General features: G+C 49.2%; 1 pseudogene; it reads left to right on the top strand.

The window, feature by feature from the left end:
* The first annotated feature begins 3,021 nt into the window (after positions 1–3,021).
* LOC117899041 lies at positions 3,022–13,611 on the top strand (annotated as a pseudogene).
* Positions 13,612–17,279: the final 3,668 nt, after the last annotated feature.

Genomic DNA, 17,279 nt, shown 5'->3' with positions numbered 1-17,279 from the left:
GCTGGCAAGGGAGTGAGAGCGGGAGCGGGTCTCAGGCGGATGACGACGACGACGACTTAATTATTGGCACGCGTTGCAATTTTTCGCATTGACTTTGTCTCCTTCTTCCTCCGAAGCAGCAGGAGCGAACCTGAGACGCCTTGCCACGTGGCGTATGCGCAACCTCTGACCGCAACAATGCCACAGACATAACAGTAACAGTAACTGCAGGAGAAGCAGCAACATCAAACTATTAAAGAATCTCAAAGCCCCCGTCATAACATCACACAAAACAGCTCCCCGCGCGCTCGTTTCGGGTGTGGAACGCCAGAAAAAAAGATTGAAACGGAACCTTGAAGGAGAAGGGGAGCTGGGGGAGGAGGAATGGGGATCCAAGGCGTTGAGTGGTGTGGAACGGCGCCACAGAATCTCAAGAAGCAAGACGCAAAATGCTGTAAAAATTACATCAATGGATTTGGTTCAGATCTCTCTCTCTTTCGCTCTCTCTCTTTCTCTCTCTGTGTATCTTGCTTATCTCAAGGCAGTTCTCGCTCTCGCTCTCCCTCTCTCCTTTCTGTATTCAATGTGAAAATAATTTCTTTATCCTTTTTATGGGACCATTTGGCATGTGCCGTTATGCCAAACCCAAAGCCGGGCCAAGTCAGCAGGGGCTGTGGATGAGAGGCAATGAAGGAGCAGAGCAGGAGGTGGGTGGGATAAGGAGCAGCGTAGTCCTCGTCGTCAGCGGTGGGTTGCTTGGTTGGTTGTCCCGTTGTAATAACATCCCCCAAATGGGTCATTTGCGTATCCTCAAACAGCGAATAAAAATCAGTGAATAAGAAAAACAGGAAGTGTCAGAGGACATCCGCATGTTTGCTGTTGCTGTTGCTCTTGTTTTGTTTTGTTCTCACTGCCAGTGTGTGTGAGTGTGACTGCTGTGTGTGTGCGTGGGATGGTGCCATAAAAGTACACAAGAGTTTTCGGGGTTCCCAATACTTTTGATTAAGAGTTCGACAACGTAACGCTGCTAATTGCAAACGACGCTCCGACACACGATTTATGTCGTGACCGAAATGGTCATCGGTGGTCCTTATGCCGCACGTTACGGTCTGCTACCCGTCTTCCTCCTTCCCTTCCCTTCCCCTCCCTCTCCTCCTTTCTCTTTGGCAAAAGGGCAACCTCTAAATGGGCATGTCTACTAATTATCGAGAGGCGTGCATTGTGCCCTGGAGTGTCAGGCTGTCGGACTGTCAGACTTTCGTATTGTCTGCGGCCGAAAAGGAAGGGAAATTTAAAACGTTTCGCCGGTGTGAGGGGCGCAGAGCATTAGAAGAAAAAGACCATTGAAGTGTTATCGATGGATTTTGGCTAGAGTTACCGAAACCTGATTACATTCGATGTGGCCAATATGAGGCGGATTATGTGGGTTGCAATGGCAGCAGGGGTTGCTCCGCTGGCATGTGGCTGGGAACTGCGAATAATCCCATTCATATTGCAGCTAATTAAGGGAAAAAGAATCGCATGTGAGGGTGCTGTTCGATCATCTGTGGTACCTTTGCTGCCAAATGTTTGAGGCAGCTTGCACTAAGATTTATGAACGTTTCTGTTACTTTATTTTCATTTTATTCCTTTTTTCCCCCTCCAGAAGTGAGAAGTCTAGAGGCCAAGTGTCTGCCCATCTGCTTAAGATCTTTTATTGGTTTTTTCGCCAATCATTTACCGCCTAAATGCATATTCCCATCGTCTATGCTAATCTCAAGAGCTATTGGCGAAATTAAACTTTCTAAACGCTGACATGAAATCCCCCGACAACGGCCCGACATTCGAGTGGATGTCTGCTGGTAATCCTTTTTTTCTCTTTCGCAATTAACAACGCATACGCATGTCAACACAACAGCGGGCAGCACCAGAGCACCAAGAGGAACATCGTAGAGGAGAGGGGGGAGAGAGGAACGGGAGGAGCTGCCCCACAGACACCATCACCGATGCCGTGTCTGGGCAAGATTAATGGGCGAGTCGCGTTCTGTTGCTGCGACTTATGGAAATTCATCATTATCTCCTCCGACTCGAGTCTCCTGGCGATGGCGATGGCATTCGGCTCTTGGCTCTCGGATAGCAGCGATGGTCCGACTGGGTGCGTTTAATGAGTTCTCAAGCGATGTTCAATTCGACTCATTAGCTGTACTTTTGCTGCTAGCCAAAAAGTGCAAATGTGTCTCCATCTGCATGTTTGCATACATTAGGATCGTGGCAGGAGCAGGGGCTGAGTCTCTGTCTGTTGCTGCATCTCTGGTGGACTCTCGTGTGCGTATTTGTCATTGTCAACATTGGTGTAGTACAAGACGGAGAAGACGATGGCTGCAGGAGGTGCTGCCAGTGCTGGCGGTGCTGGCGGTGACTCCTTGTGGCTGCAGCTGCTCGGGGGCTTTCAGCCAGGTGATTAACATAAACGCCAAGTGTCATGTTCTGCACTTTTGCTCGGGCTGCGTCTAAGCTGGCCACGCATCATGGATTTCGGGCCAAGAGATTGTCCCACAGCGAATCCCTTCTAATGGCCATTTCACCACATTGACCCACACACACACACACCCATTGTATCCCCTTCCTTTTGTGGCCATTGCCTAATCCAAGACTTGGCACGCGCTCGTCCAGGGAGCCAACAACAAACGCCAAAAACTTTGAGCCATAAATCACGGCGCTTGCCAAACAAACAAGCTGGCAAACAAACAAATCCGTGGTCCCCGGAATCCGGAACCCAGAACCGCAACCAGGCAAACAGCAACAACTCTGAGGGGTCGGAGCCAAGTTGGGACTTGGACTTGACTGACTTGGCCCGCTCCAGCCACCTTGATCAATTCAAGAGCACGCACTTTTGATTTAGGCAAATCCCCACTTGGATATGTGTGAAGCGGAGGCAGAGTCCCAGTCTCCACCCTACACTATATCATGCATTGGCAGAAGTCATCGGATCGGATGGCACCCCAAGAGCAACGGCAGCAGCAACGGCAGCAGCAGCCGGAAAGAAAGAAATCTCCATAATATATGCCGGAACATATTCCGCACACAAATTGCAGCCAAGGCATCGGGCTGCCCTGACCAGTCCATATCCATCCTCCACGATGGAGTCCTGCTACGCCCGTTAGCTGTACGGCGGATTGCAATATTATAATTCAAATTTATGCAGCCAGGGAACCCTTTTCACACGCACTTTCTTATCGACAGGCAATGATTGGGGGACTGGGGAGTGGCATGGGTGGACATTCGCTTTCTGGCAAATGGAAAAACGAAAAAAAATGTGTTCTGCCTTCGCATTAAAATCTACTGTGAGAGAGAGACAGAACGAGCAAGATAGAGGTGGAGGAAACGGAAATGAAGCCAAACGGAACAAGCAAAACAAATTTACAAAATGAAAATGCCACACACAGGAGGTAGCAGAAGGGGGCTGCTAGAGGTTTTGTGGCAGGAACAGTGGCAGCATCCCCCACGGTATTCGTTTGGCGATTTGCCTGTCACAGCCATCCACTTCCCCCTTCCGCCTTCATCCGTCTGCTCGTCCATCCGTTGGCCATTCCGTCCTACTCCTAACTCTCCAAATATCGTTGCTGTCGCCGTGGCTGCCACTTGTTTTATTTATTGCTTTTTTAACCCTTTTTCGTTGGTTGGCTCGCTTTCCTTTCGGCCGCTGCCTTGCTTGTTTTTTTCTTGTTTCTTGTTTCGTATATCCCTCCTCCTCCTACCCTCCCCGGTAACCATTGAAATCGAACCATTTGGATATGATACCCACCCAGCAGCAGCCACCACCCACACTCCACACCATCCACACCACAGGGGGAAAAGTTTCACTTTTGCGTGCTGCAAACTGCACTCCGATGTCGCTTAATGAAGTCCGCTCCAAGTCCATTCGAAATGCATCGATTTCCTGAAGGCCACAGTCGAGGCCGGGCCGGGATTTTGAGCCTAATGAAAAGAAAGCGAACATTTGCATAAGCCCCAGGAGCAGGACAGCAGAAAGAGGAAAGAAAAAGGTCATTGGGGGAATTCCGATTCTAATTCCAATGCAGTTGAAGACTTTGCTAGGCTTCTTTCTGTCTTTGGTTCACAGCAATCTGCTGACATTTGGCTAGCATGGCCAGCTCCTATCAAGCGGTCAAGGCTTTCCACTGGTCTGCACACTGGTCCGGTGCTGCTGCTGGCTAATCTTCATCTAAAATATTGACATTTTCTCCCGCTGTCCGCTGCTTGTTGGCTCATCATAAATTGCCAATCCTTAAAGAGCAACAGCGACAGCAACTGGCACCCACCGACGAACATTGGAGCGGAGCAACTTCATTACATGGCAGTCTCGAGATTTAGCTTTTCAGATTTCTCGCTTAATTGAGATGCAGCTCGGGCTCGGGCCCGGGACGGCTGGCAGTCGCCAAAGTTTTAGCTGCTTTTCCATTAGTTATATTAATTGAATGGCAAACACACGGCATGGCAGCCAACACAGAAACTCTGTTAATTTTTTGTCGCCTTTGCCTGTGCAGCACCCAAATTGGTGGACAATCCCCAGCCACCACATCCCTGCTCCAACCTCAAGGTAAGGCAACTTTTAATATGTTTTTTTTCTCTCTCTACACGTAGATTTTGTTTGCTGGGGGAATCACTTCATTGCGGATGATGTATGGGATGATGGCGCTGATGACCTCATTGCCAGCACAGATGGGAAGGCCTGTGTGCTAGCAGATTATGCAAACCTGGACTGGACTGGACTTTAACTTGGTCTGGCTCTGGCTCTGACTCTGACTCTACTCCTGCCCCAACCCCTCTCCATCGTTGCTAATAATTTCAGTTTGTTGCTGCTTTTTGTTGGCTTTGTTTTGCGCATTCCGCCTGCATAATGACAAAAGTTTTGCGCTACCTGGTCCCAGCTCCAGCTTCAGTTTCAGCTTCCAGCATCAGCATCAGCTCCAGCTCCAGCTGCTCGTCCGTGTCGGGTGGTCAGCATTCATTTGTCCAGCGAGTGGCCATCGCGAGAGTGCCAGAGACGCGCGGCGCACAAGAGATGACAATCATTTAATTAGAAACTTTCCCATAGGCTCGGGGCCAGCTCCCGCTCTCCACACTCCGTTCTACCCTCCGTTGTTTCAGTTTTTTCCCTGCCTTTTCTTTTCTTTCTCTGCGCTGCCTGGCGTTTTGTTTTTTATTTATTTATACTTTTTTTGCACTTTTAATAAGTAGTTGTGTGAGCTGTTAATTAACTTGTTTGAACAGGTGTGAAAAAGTTGTCAGCTGGGGCGAAGGCGAAGGCGGGGCCGGTAATTACAGTTGGCCAACTTTTCAGATGCTGCCCAATACACTGGCCTCGCCTCGCCTCGCCTCGCCTTGCTCTTTGTGTCGCTTCTCTCATATTTGCATAAAGCTGCAACATCAGAGGCAGCAAACTCAGCAGCAGCAGGGCAGGAGCGACAGCAGAGGCAAAGGCAACGCGATCCAGCAAGTGCCGCCGCCTTTATGCATTCTGCAGTGACACTCATCAGACCAGCAGCAGGAGAAGGTGGAGCAGGAGAAGGAGGAGGGAGGAGGCAGCAGGCACCAGGCAGACCTTGCAGAAATTAAAAATTCCGATTGGAATTCCCCGATAAGTTGTCGCCGCAGAAACAATTAAATATCGCTGGCGTCGTCCACGACACGATTGGCATTTGTTATAGGCGCCTCGGTGCCTCTCCGTGCCTCTCGCTGCCTCTCGGTGCTCGCAAATGCGTAGCAATTGGCGCTACATTTGGCCACGGAGCTGCACCAACGCGCCGCTACGTGACCGATCGCCGTTCGCGATACGCGATCCCAGTCGACTATTTTGGGCTTGGGGCACCAGGAAGGCCCCAGTGCAGGCACTCCACAGTCCGTCTCCCTGTCCCTCCGCTCAAGTCTTTTGCCGCGAGACAAGACAAGTCAAAGTGTCAGGGCGCCGTTTGGAGCGGCGGATTTACCATTTGACTGATGATCGTGATTAGGCTGGGCTTGGGAGTTGCTTTGGATCTCTGCAAAGAGCTGAACCAGATCCCAGGCTCAGGTCTAACAACTCTCAAGCCCTCGAACTGCAGCCCAACCCAAGCGGTGGTTCATTAAGCGAACGCTTTGTATAAATTATGCTAATGATGCTTCAATTGATTTGTAATAAAAATCCAAAACGATGCAGAAATAAGATAAATATGCTCGAAGCACGCACTCCAGCCGCAGTTCGAGCGGGTACTAAAGAGATCTTCTGGTCTGGTCTGGGCTCCGGGATTGGTTCTGCTGCATGTTATATGTGCGAGTACGGGTTAGTTGCCTGTCTCCATGTCTCTCCATGTCTGCCTGTCGTCGCCGTTGTCCTCGTTGTCGTTCCCGTCATGGCCATGGTCAGGGCCGACGGCGTTTTGGGCTTGTTGCAGCTGCTGCTGCTGCCATGGCTGTGGCTGTGGCTGCCGCTGCTGCTCCTGCGGCTGTGGCTGGGAAAATTGCAACTAGCCAAGCAATCACCAACAACAACAACAACAGCAATAGCAAAAGCAACATTGGTGGCAGGAAGAAGTTTACATAATTAGAAAGCTGCCACATATGCTGCCGCCCACACCAGAGAACCAGAGAGAGAACGGAGGAGAGGCAGCGAGGCAGCAACCACCGCAGACACCGCCAGACAAGTTCAAGTTGCCGCTTTGAACCCTTTTACCAATTGCCGAGCCGAGACCAAGGGATTGAGCATGAGGATGAGGCCCAAAAACACCGTTGTTGCCGTTGCCGTTTCCCAGTTGCCCAGCTGCTGCAATTAATGCTCCATGTGGGATGCGGATTGAGGATTGTGCCACGCATCTCCATCCCTGCCTCAGTCTCTGTGTCCCTGTGTTTCTGTGTGTGTGCAAAATTGAGAAAACATGCCTAATTTCGTGTAATTGCTATTTGATTTATTGCAATCTACAAAATTTGACTTTTGTCGCAGTCTGTGTGCTGTGCCGCCGACAAAGTCCCAGATTCGCCATCGGCACATCGGCATCGTCGTCAACTTGCCCACCCATCGTCGGCATCGGGCTGCCTGTATTTACTGTTGGACGCTAGATGCGTGGCTGGTGGCCTCCACCTCATCGAGGATTTGCCACCCACCCAGATGCTGCCACACACACAACACACACACACACACACACACACACACACACAACACATTTTCTAATGAGTAATTTGCGCTGCGAATGGAACTGAGCGGCCTTGTTAATGATGTGCGTGCGTGGGAGTGGCAGTGGCAGAGGCAGAGTCAGAGGCAGTGGGAGTAAGAGTGGGAGTGGCAGTGGCAGTGGGGCCCAAGCAGTGGGATGCGTGATAAGATTTCTAGCCAAGAGTAATTGCCTAGTGCAAGACAGCTGCGGGCCAAGACATAGCGGCTGTCAGCCCAGTCTGCGGGCAGGAGGAGGAGGTAGGGGGAGAGGCAACCAACAACCAGCAGCAACTAATGAAGTCGGGCATCGGGGGGGAACGGTGTGTTGCAGTCAAGGATGGCTCTGGTTATCCTCCTGCCTTTTATGCCACTCTATTACAATATTGCCCGGAGAGCGAGAGTGTGTGCCAGCAATTACCACCCAACGAGGCACAGGTATGTGGCGCCCTAATGAAGCCCACCTATATGGGCACAGACCTCCACTCTGCCCTCCCCTCCTACCACGGACTACTCCTTCGGCCATTAAGCTGGAAAAGTGCTCATGTCTGATGACTTTTTGCGCGCGTTGACAATTTTCCTGCGGTGATGTGGCCAAGATTGATGGCCTGCAATTATCGTCGATGAGGTAATTTATACATACACTGCAAAAAGAGGGCGTGACAATGCGCGAACACAGATATAAATAAATACATAAAACATACACATAGAATGTCTGCTTTGAGTGTGTGCGAAATTCAATTAAAATGAAGTGCAGTGCCATATTTTATGCAGCAATTGGAATTAAAATTAAAAACTAAATATCGATTGCAGCAAGGGCATCCGCAAGGGGCAGAGAGTGGAGTGTGTGATGTGGCAGTGTTGAGGCTGAAAGGGTTACAAAGAAAACACACACACATACACACATATGCAGATGCGACTTGGTGTGGCAATAACACAAATTACGCAACATATGGTGCCAATGATGCTGCCCTTTTTGACGGCAAACGGCGAGGCAGCAGCAGCAGCAGCAACAAAGGTCGCACCGCGTCAGGAGGCACTTGTGAAAGCCGTTACCGTTAACCATGTGTGTGTGTGTGCTTTGTGTGTGTGTGATTGCGGCACAATCCTTTTGGCTGTCAGTGATTTTAATGCCTTTATTTCTCTTTGCCACCAAGTTGCGCCCTCACCCGCTTGTCGCCCTTTTCTTGCCCTTTGCTACGGGCTTCGATTGCGACTTCCTTCATTCTTTTGCAGGCTCCACCATGCCTGACGCTTCGACAAGCTTTTTACTTTTTTAATCTCAGGTGACGCCGCCTGGGTGTCGTAAATCAACCTCACCACCACCCGCAGCCGCCAACCCCCAGTCTCAGACTCTTTGGAAGCAAAAAGGGTTGGCTTGGTGTGTGTGCGAGTGTGTGTGATAATTGAGTTGTGAATGTGTTTTACAGGACTCTGCACGAGATTCATTTCATTCTCTTCGGGGTCCACAGGTATTGATATGCGCGGCTCAGGAAGCGGCGAATTATCGCTTTATGTATTGCCGATAAGCAGGACAATGGAGGGGAAGTCCTGGGCTCGAGGTGGCTGCCAGCATCCACTCAATGCTAATTTCGAGCATCCTCTTGCCTCAGTCCAAGCATCAGACCACCCGTTGAGAGCCCTTTCGTTTTTCCATTAGTTAAATTTCACTTTGCCCGCGAGCCCATAAAGAATTATAAAATGTCTTAATGGTCGCATAACAATTCCAACAATGGAACCCGCCCCCCCAGAGAAGCGACACTAATCGCCAAACGAAATGAAATTTAAACACAAAAGTTTTCCCTTTCCCCCCTGCCACCACAGACACCACACGGCTCTCCCAGGTCTCAGCTCTCAGCTCTCAGCCCCTTCCCTGACATAGACCAGAGATGGCCCTTAATTTTTGTGTATCCTGGCCTGGGCTTTGCCAGCGGAAAGTGTTAAACATGTCAGGGAATTTGTTTATTGGGCTTTTCGGGGATCTGCTACAGTGGTGGCCTACAGTGGCGTCCGGGGTTGGGGTTGGTTCTGGGCATCTGTTTGAGGCGAAAGTTTGGCCTACACACAATTTCTAATTACCCGGCTCCAAGTTTAATTAAAATTGAGCACAAGTTCAGGATCTTTGCAGCATCTCACTTGGCCAGGTGGCCAATCAGGTGGCTGGGGCAGGGGGCAGATTTCTTTCCCAGCTTCTACGCTAATTTTTAATTAGCGAAAATTGCACAAATATTTTTCTGAGTGGAGGCTGAGGGCCGGCTCCAACTTATTCACATTTCAAAATGGCCGCCCGGCGAATGGCATTACAATTAGCGTTGCATACTTTCGGGAGAACCAGCCAGGACCTCTGCTGTCCATAACCTCAAAAGCGGCGCTGGCAAATGGCATTAAATAAAACTTAATTGACAATTTGAAGAGCCTAGAGAGGCGGTTGTGGGGAGTTGGGGAAGTAGCTGCAACAGTCAATTAAATTCGAAACCAGAAACAACGGGCCTGAGCACACAGTCTGACTTTTGCATTTATTTCGGGGTAGAAATGCCAACAAACTGCACAAATTAAAAACTGAATTGGCAATAATTTAGCACTTCTCGGCATTTATCCGGTTGTGATGAGGAACGAGTAGAAAGGAGGGGGAAACGGGCACGGGAACTCGACTGGCAGGCAAACAAAATGGCGTTTTAACGCTAACTGACAGCTCAAGTTAAAATTGTCTGCTTATCGAATTGGAAATTATTTAAATATTCGCTGCTAATTAGGCAGCCGACAAGCCCGCTTACTGTCGGCCATGTGTGGGGCTGTCCAGCATAGGTATTGGCTTTGTGTCGAAGGAAGGGGAATCCATTTTATGTGCCTATAAAAAAGTATCCTTGAGATGTGACATCTTTTTGTGGGATGCTGTAATTAATCTGCACTCCCCACTAGCTGGAATAATTTGAGGGTCTAAATGCTGCAAGGAAAGAGTATTTTCGCTGTGACATCATGCAAGTGGCACTCGTTCCCATTTTGGAGTTCTCGAAATGTCAATTTAGGGACAGGATATACGCCAAAGTTTAATTATGCAAACAATCAGAGGCTGGAGCGGAAGCGTTGCAAAGAGAGTGATGCAGGCAGAGGGGAAGATGCACTACTGACCAAAAATGATATACAACTAATTTATTTTCAATTTTCGGAAATCATGAGCACTATTAAAATGTTAGTTGTCCGACGATTGCGACGTTGCGGAGTGAGTTGGCTCGATGGCTGGCATTATCTCTGGCTGGTCGCATTAGGGGCCAGGCGGCAATGTGGCATGAAATTGACACAGGACAACATTGCAGCAGTGGCGGAATGTGGCACGAATGTGGCCTGATCGGGAGAGTGAGAGCAAAATGTGGTGGTGGCCTTTTATTTTTGCATTAACAGCAACAAACACGACAATGAAATGACAACTGAAATGTCCGATACGCAAATAATATGCAATTTTATTTTATTTTAAACAAAGGATGAGCCGCAGCATGGCTCGCTCCAATATGTGTGGGTGTGTGAGCTCTATGTGTGTGTGTGTGTGAGTGTGTGTGTGTGTGCTGAATGTTTGCCATTCGCTGGCATTGTCGGACGGATGTTAACTTCCACTTAAATGGCTTCGCTTCCGCTTGTCGTTTATTTGGCTTTTTAATATAATGTACATAATTTTTCAATTTTTATTTATATGCAATGGCCCTCTGTCTGTGTGTGTGTATGTTTGTGTACATTTCATTTGCAGCTGCATTATCGGGCATGCCAAATAATAATAATGCATAATAATGTTGCATTTCCCCCTGATTCTGATTCTGATTCGGATACGAGTTCGGATTTCGGATTCTGTCCCATCCCTGGCACTTGCTCTGGCTCTGGCGAACTTTGCTGGGGCACAAATCAGACGTCAGCATTTTAACATTTTTTTTCTGCTTAATTTCGCAATTTTTATCCACACACAAAAAGCAATTCCCACTGCGGTGGGGATGTCCAGTGGGGTCCCACCTCCTCCTTGATGCTGCTGCTGCTCCTTCTCTTTGTCTGTCTGTCATTTCATATACAGCTGTGTGCGTGAATATATGAGTTGCATGTGGCATGGCACACACACTCGCACACATTGACATATCATTGTTTATGAATTTCACTCCTGGCAGGCCCCTGGTGACAGACAAAATGGCAGCGGCAACGGCACGGCAACGGCGACGGCCACAGCTGCGCTCCGCTCTTCAATTAAATATGAAAATTTGTCAATTATTTTGTGCAACATGCGACATTTTGTTAAATTATTAATTCTTTTTGTTCCGTTCTGTTCGCAAATTAAGCTCTGCCTTGCCCCCAATTTGAGTGCCGAAACAGCGACAGCAAAATGACAAATTAAAAGGCGACTCTTTGTTAGCCTCTAATTGGTCATAGATCCAGTCGATCCCAGCTGCAGGAGGCGTTCATTTGGTCATTCCATCCAGTCAGATCTTTGACTTTTTCCCCTGCCTTTTAGCTGGGCGCAACATGAACTTTGTTCTGCCGCCCACAGGCAGGCGCCACCAACCATCCCAGCTAGACATGCACTTCCCTGCCACCCACCCACACACAGTAATAACTCTGCACTCATATCAGCCCTCTTCCCCCCTCCTTGGGGCCCGACGCGACGTGCCTGAAAAGAAATTTCCCTTGTTTTGGCATTGCCGTTTGACATGCGCTGCATTGTTGCTGTTGTTTCTGTTGTTGCTGTGGCACTGTGTGTGTGGCATTTAACACTATCAAGAGTCAAAAGTGCGTAGTGTGCTGCACTTAGGAGCGGCCCCATTCCGATGCAGGCCCCAGACCAGACCCAGCCAGACCAAAGCAGAGCAGGCTGTGGCCGTAGGCCTGCAGCAGGAGCAGCAGCAGCAGGAGGAGGAGAAGGAGCGCCAAACTTAACTCAAAAATGTTTGCATGTTGCGTGCCACGCAAACATTCTGCGCCACCTCCGCTGCCTCCGTTCCCCTGCCTCAAGGGGGTGTAGACGAGGCAGCCATGGCTGGAGATGGTGGTGCAGTGGCAGGCACAGGGGGCAGGGGACTGGGGGCACCTCGCATTTGCATGCAAGATTGGGCGCGCGCGCATGTCCAAAGTGGCGTCGTCGCTGTAGCCGTTGCCTTTGCTGTTGTTTCGATGGTGCCTTTTGCTTTTGTTGCTGTTGGAAACGACGACGCCGTCACCCTCATCCTGCAACATCATCCACATCCTCAACATTGTCGGCGGCGGCGGTGGCGTTGGCGTTTCGGTGCTTGGCCCTGATGCAGCTGCTGCGCTCTGCGATTGGCTGACTTGGCCTGCCCTTTTGGCCATTTTCGTGTGCATGTTGATAAGCCAAATGCCAGGCAAAAGTTCTCCCGGCCACCGGAGGCCACGTTCCAATGGGCCACCACCCTCTACGAAAAGACGACGACAACGATGACGACCCATTGCCCAGTCTCGGACTCAACTGCTCTCCCATCTCCAGGGGCCATCCAGTGTGTGTGCATTGCTGGCACTGCCTTTTGTGTGACATTCAATCAGAAAATGGCGTTTTCTTGTCAACGTCTGCCAGGGCCAGAGCTGCTCGAGCAGCCAGCGAATGTCACGCCCACGAGCTCAACTCTACTCAGCTCCATGCTGCATGCTGCTTGCTCCACTCTACACGCTTCATGTCCACATCCCTGTCGCAGCAAACGCCAAGCATCCCAACAATAAGTCAAATGAACAAACAACCAAACAAGAGCCCAGGCAGCTGGATAAGTCAAGGCGAATCTTTGATGCTCTACGCTGAGCAGACAAGAGAAAACGGGAGAAAATTATGGCAATCGTTATGGGAATTAATCCTTAGAATTTTCCAGAAACTAATACAGATGCCACATGAATAACTGAAAGATATATTTATGCAAGAGCAGACAACATTTGATACTTCCTTAATAGAGTATCCATCTGGTTGATGACTTCTGTTCGCTCCACGAGACACGAGGCCAACATCTAAGCTGAAGGCCTGAGCAGCGGCTGCGGGAGGATCGGGTCGGATCGGATCGGATCGGATGGGGCAAGTCAACAATGTCAACTGGTGCTCGTAAAAATGCACAAAGTCCAAGAAATGTCAAATAATTTTAGCAACGATATAAACCCATTTCATGTTTACGACAAACGTTCCTCGCTGGCCCCAATGTAGATGCAGATGGAGATGCAGATGATGATGATGGTGGCGGTGGTGGTGCTGCTGCGTGTAGAGGCGACACCGACACTGCAAAATTTGCATGGGACACGCCTTCCTGTTCCACTCTCCCTCCTGCACATGTGGAGGCGTCAGAGTCGGCGTCGGCGTCGCTGGTTCTCTTGTGTTTTCTAATGTCCTGTCATGTACTTTATGAGATGTCGAGCAGCAGCGCATTGGCAAAGATGGTTGGGCCCAGTTTTCGGCCAGCGGTGGAGCTGCCCTGGAGGAGTTGGACGGTGGACTGTGGCAGTAATGGAGGTGCTGTGGCAGTGGTCGTGTCGGGGGCAACCGTGCGCGTTATCGTGTCAAAATGAAGGGACAAACGACAACGACAAGAACCAAACGACACGAAATGAACGACGCGTTAGCAGTGCCATTCCGAGGCCAGACCTCCTCGAAGTCCCATCCCATCCAATGCTATTCAACACAGACATATTAGAAGCCCCAGCGGCAGAGCCTTGCCATAAGCCGGAGCCTCCCCCACAGCTCTACGCCGCTCCCTTTGATTGTTGGATTTCGGCTGAGGCTCATTTCTCTTAGGCTCTGACAGTGGCACAAGTGCAGATTTTTGAGTGGAACTGCAGCAGGAGTAGGAGCAGCTGTAGCGGGTGGCCGTCTCATTAGCTTAATTTGTGTGGGTTGCATCATTAGAGACAGCTTCCCCAATCACTATCAAAAGAGCAAGAGCTGTGAGTGAAGAATGAGCTGACAGCAGGCAGGACTGGATAAAACATAATCTTGAAGAGCTGAAGAATTCTTTTAGCTAAATATTTGTATCTCTCTCCTCTGGCTTTCCTCTCGCTTTCTTTCTGTATTCGCACAATTTTCAATTTCTCTATCTGCCTGGCAATCATTTTAGGACCCCCACTCCACTCTGCTCAGCAACCCACACACACACAATATACATATACGGGTATATGCCCCTCCACACTCATATTCTGCTCACTCCACGGCCTGTCAACTTTCATATACAATTTTTGTTTATTTTAGCAACTGATTTATGCATGAGATAAAGCAAACTTTGTAGACATTCTAAAGCAGAGCTCGAAATAGCAATACCAACTTCCACTTCAGCAGTGTGGGAGAGAGAGAGAGAGCGAGGGAGAGGGGAGCAACAAAAAATGTATATTAGAGCTTACAAAATATGCATAATATTTGATAATGCTTTCAGCGACATGTCCTCGTGCTTGTCCTTGCTGTGGCTGCTCTTTCAGCACGTCCAAGTGGGTGGCAGGCGGACGATTTACTTTCAGCCAGCAAGGAGTTTTTGGGTTTCGGGTGTAAGATCTTATCGGAGGCGCCATGCGAGCATAAATTTGCGACTGCCGCCCCGCAGCCAACAACAATCAGAACAACAACTAAAGGTCACAGTCAATATGGTAAGCAAAACTGAAAGTCTTCCCTTTGAAATGGTGTGCAGATCCATTGCTATTCTTTGACTATCTCTGAAGATATTTGAGACAAATAGATGTGCCGATCCTGTGTGTTTTCTTACAGTTTTATCTGCAATCTTGCAACTCTTTTTGTTTCTTCTGCAATCGCATCGTCTCTCAGATTGAAATAGCCGCCCTGCCAATTGCCAATGTCGGCTGGGCGGAGCCACATGGCTGCAAGCAAATTACAAGACGATACTACAATTATTTCCTAAGCCCAGCACAGCCCCTCATCCTCCTCCTTCTGCTCTCTCGCAGCAGATGTAGATCCTTCGGGCATTGTGATTACTGGAAGCTGGAAAGTTTTGCGGAGCCCGAGCAATTAATACCAAAAATTACACACTTCCATGGCTGGCTGTGGCATGGGCCTGAGCCTGGGGGCTTGCGATTTGAAGGGCCTGCCGGTCACCGGGAAGTCTGCCTACAACTGCCAACTGGTTGCTGCTGGATTGCTTCTGGGTTACTGCTCCTCCCGACTGGCTCACTGCTCACTGGTTAGTTGGATGCTTAATCGCTGATTTCCTGCCCGCTTCAGACGCTTCAGGACCAAGTTCTGGGCACCCGTTTCCGTTTGCACTTGAGTGATTCTGCCTGGGATTTGGCCTGACTTTGTCGCTGGTTCTGGCCTCTTTTGTTTCTGCTCAGCCGTGGAGACAAGCTCATAAATAAATATACAACACAAATAAATTCCACAGCCATGGACATGGCCATGGCTATGGGCTCTGACTCTCGCTGGCTTCTCATAATCAAGCGTTGTCTTTATCGCCGTTAAGTATCTGCCCAGATCGGGACACGGAAACTTTTCGTCTTTTGTCTCTGTCCCCAAACTCCTCAGTGTTTGTGTGTATGCGGGGATTGATGCCGCCTTTTGGCCGCCTTTTGTCTTGGCCGGGAGCCAGTGAAGCGTCAAGGTGTACCAATTTGCAGGGCATGCTTCACTGCGCCTAATAAGTTTGCCCACCGCAATGGAAAGAATCCTTGGGACTCGCTTTTCGGGCAAAAGTTGTCAGGCCAAATGAATAAATTTTAGTTCAACTTTCTGGGGGGAGGCAGGGGATGGAGAGGAGAGATGCTTTTGATTTCCAACTTGTCGCCTGATTGTCACACGTAAACAAAGCTTCAAATTTGGCCAGGTCCGGGGAGTCAATCTGCCACGACCTACAGCCACTCCTCCTCCCTTTAGTTGTGCATGGCCTGGCCTGGCCTGGCTCTAACTGCCACAATTCCTCTCCTCTTCTCTCCACTCCTTTGGCTGTGCTCAGCGGCGTGCGAATGATTAATGGACGGTTAGACAAATGGAAATTGTATGAATTACATTAAAGTGTAGTTAGTTCGAATTCGGCAAACTCTGTTCAGCTCTCAAAAGGGGGAACTCCGCACTGCAGTCGAGCAAACTCCACAAAAGTGCGGGCACTTTTTTGTTGTCAAAGATCTAAAATGATGTAAAAGTTTGTGTGGCAGTTGTAATGGGGCGGTGGTTGCTTTCCTTTCGATCGATGTGAAGTGGATTGCTAATGAAGAGGCAGCGAAGACCAACCCAGAAATCTGTCCCAAAATGTAACTTTAACTTTGAGTAAAATGGAATGTTGCTCTCGTATCTCTTGATAGAGTTTGCTGTCAGTTCTCCGAACTAATTTGCGGCCTGTGAAAATGTGTTGCCCCAACCCCCTCCATCTCTTCCTAGTTCACCATAAAATTACAGTGAAATGTGAAAAAAAAGAAAAGAAATTTGTATGATTTATGAGGCAAACAATTACGCTCCCAAGATGTTCCCAGGTATTAGACAAACGACAAGTAGGAAACTCTAGGGGGAATGGCAATGGGAATTGGAATGGGAAAGGGAGACTCAACTGCAACGAAAATTAAAGTCGTGGCAGGCAGCCCCTTTAGCTTTAATTTCCGATTAAACTCGGGGGAAAAAAGTGGCCAAGTGGGGGCAACTGGCCAACTCCAGCAACTGCAACGAGCAGAACAAACTGTAGCAACATAAGAAATTGGCAGCAAACAAGCGAAATGCACAGAGCGAGAGGGGGAATATGGCAGGATGGACTGCAGACAGCAGACAGCAGCAAAACGGCCATTGCAATGGTGTATCATATAATAATAATACGAGCAACAAACAGCAAAGGAGCAGCCAACCAGCCCAGCAACGGCAAAGGCAACGGCAGCAACAAAATTATTACAAAAGACAGAAGGGGGCAGGCCGGACAAACAACTTTTGGGTTCTACCATTGGGTCTCGTCTGTAGCGTAGCAAACCATACCAAACCATACCATGCCCCGCGCATCGTTTTGGAAAATCTACCTTGAAGGTAATTATAGTAATTACTTCACGAATCGCAAGTAGTGAACGCTGCTGCCGCTGTTGCCTCTGCTGCTGCTGCTGCTGCTGTTGCAGTCGAAGTTGCCGACGCTGTCGCTGACGACGTGCGACCGCCTAAAAACATCAACAGTTGCCCTGCCACAGCAAGAGCAACTCCAATGCCAAA

The sequence above is a fragment of the Drosophila subobscura genome, chromosome O (assembly GCF_008121235.1).
Source record: "Drosophila subobscura isolate 14011-0131.10 chromosome O, UCBerk_Dsub_1.0, whole genome shotgun sequence".
Classification (NCBI taxonomy): domain Eukaryota; kingdom Metazoa; phylum Arthropoda; class Insecta; order Diptera; family Drosophilidae; genus Drosophila; species Drosophila subobscura.
This window is presented reverse-complemented; position numbering and strand designations above follow the sequence as displayed.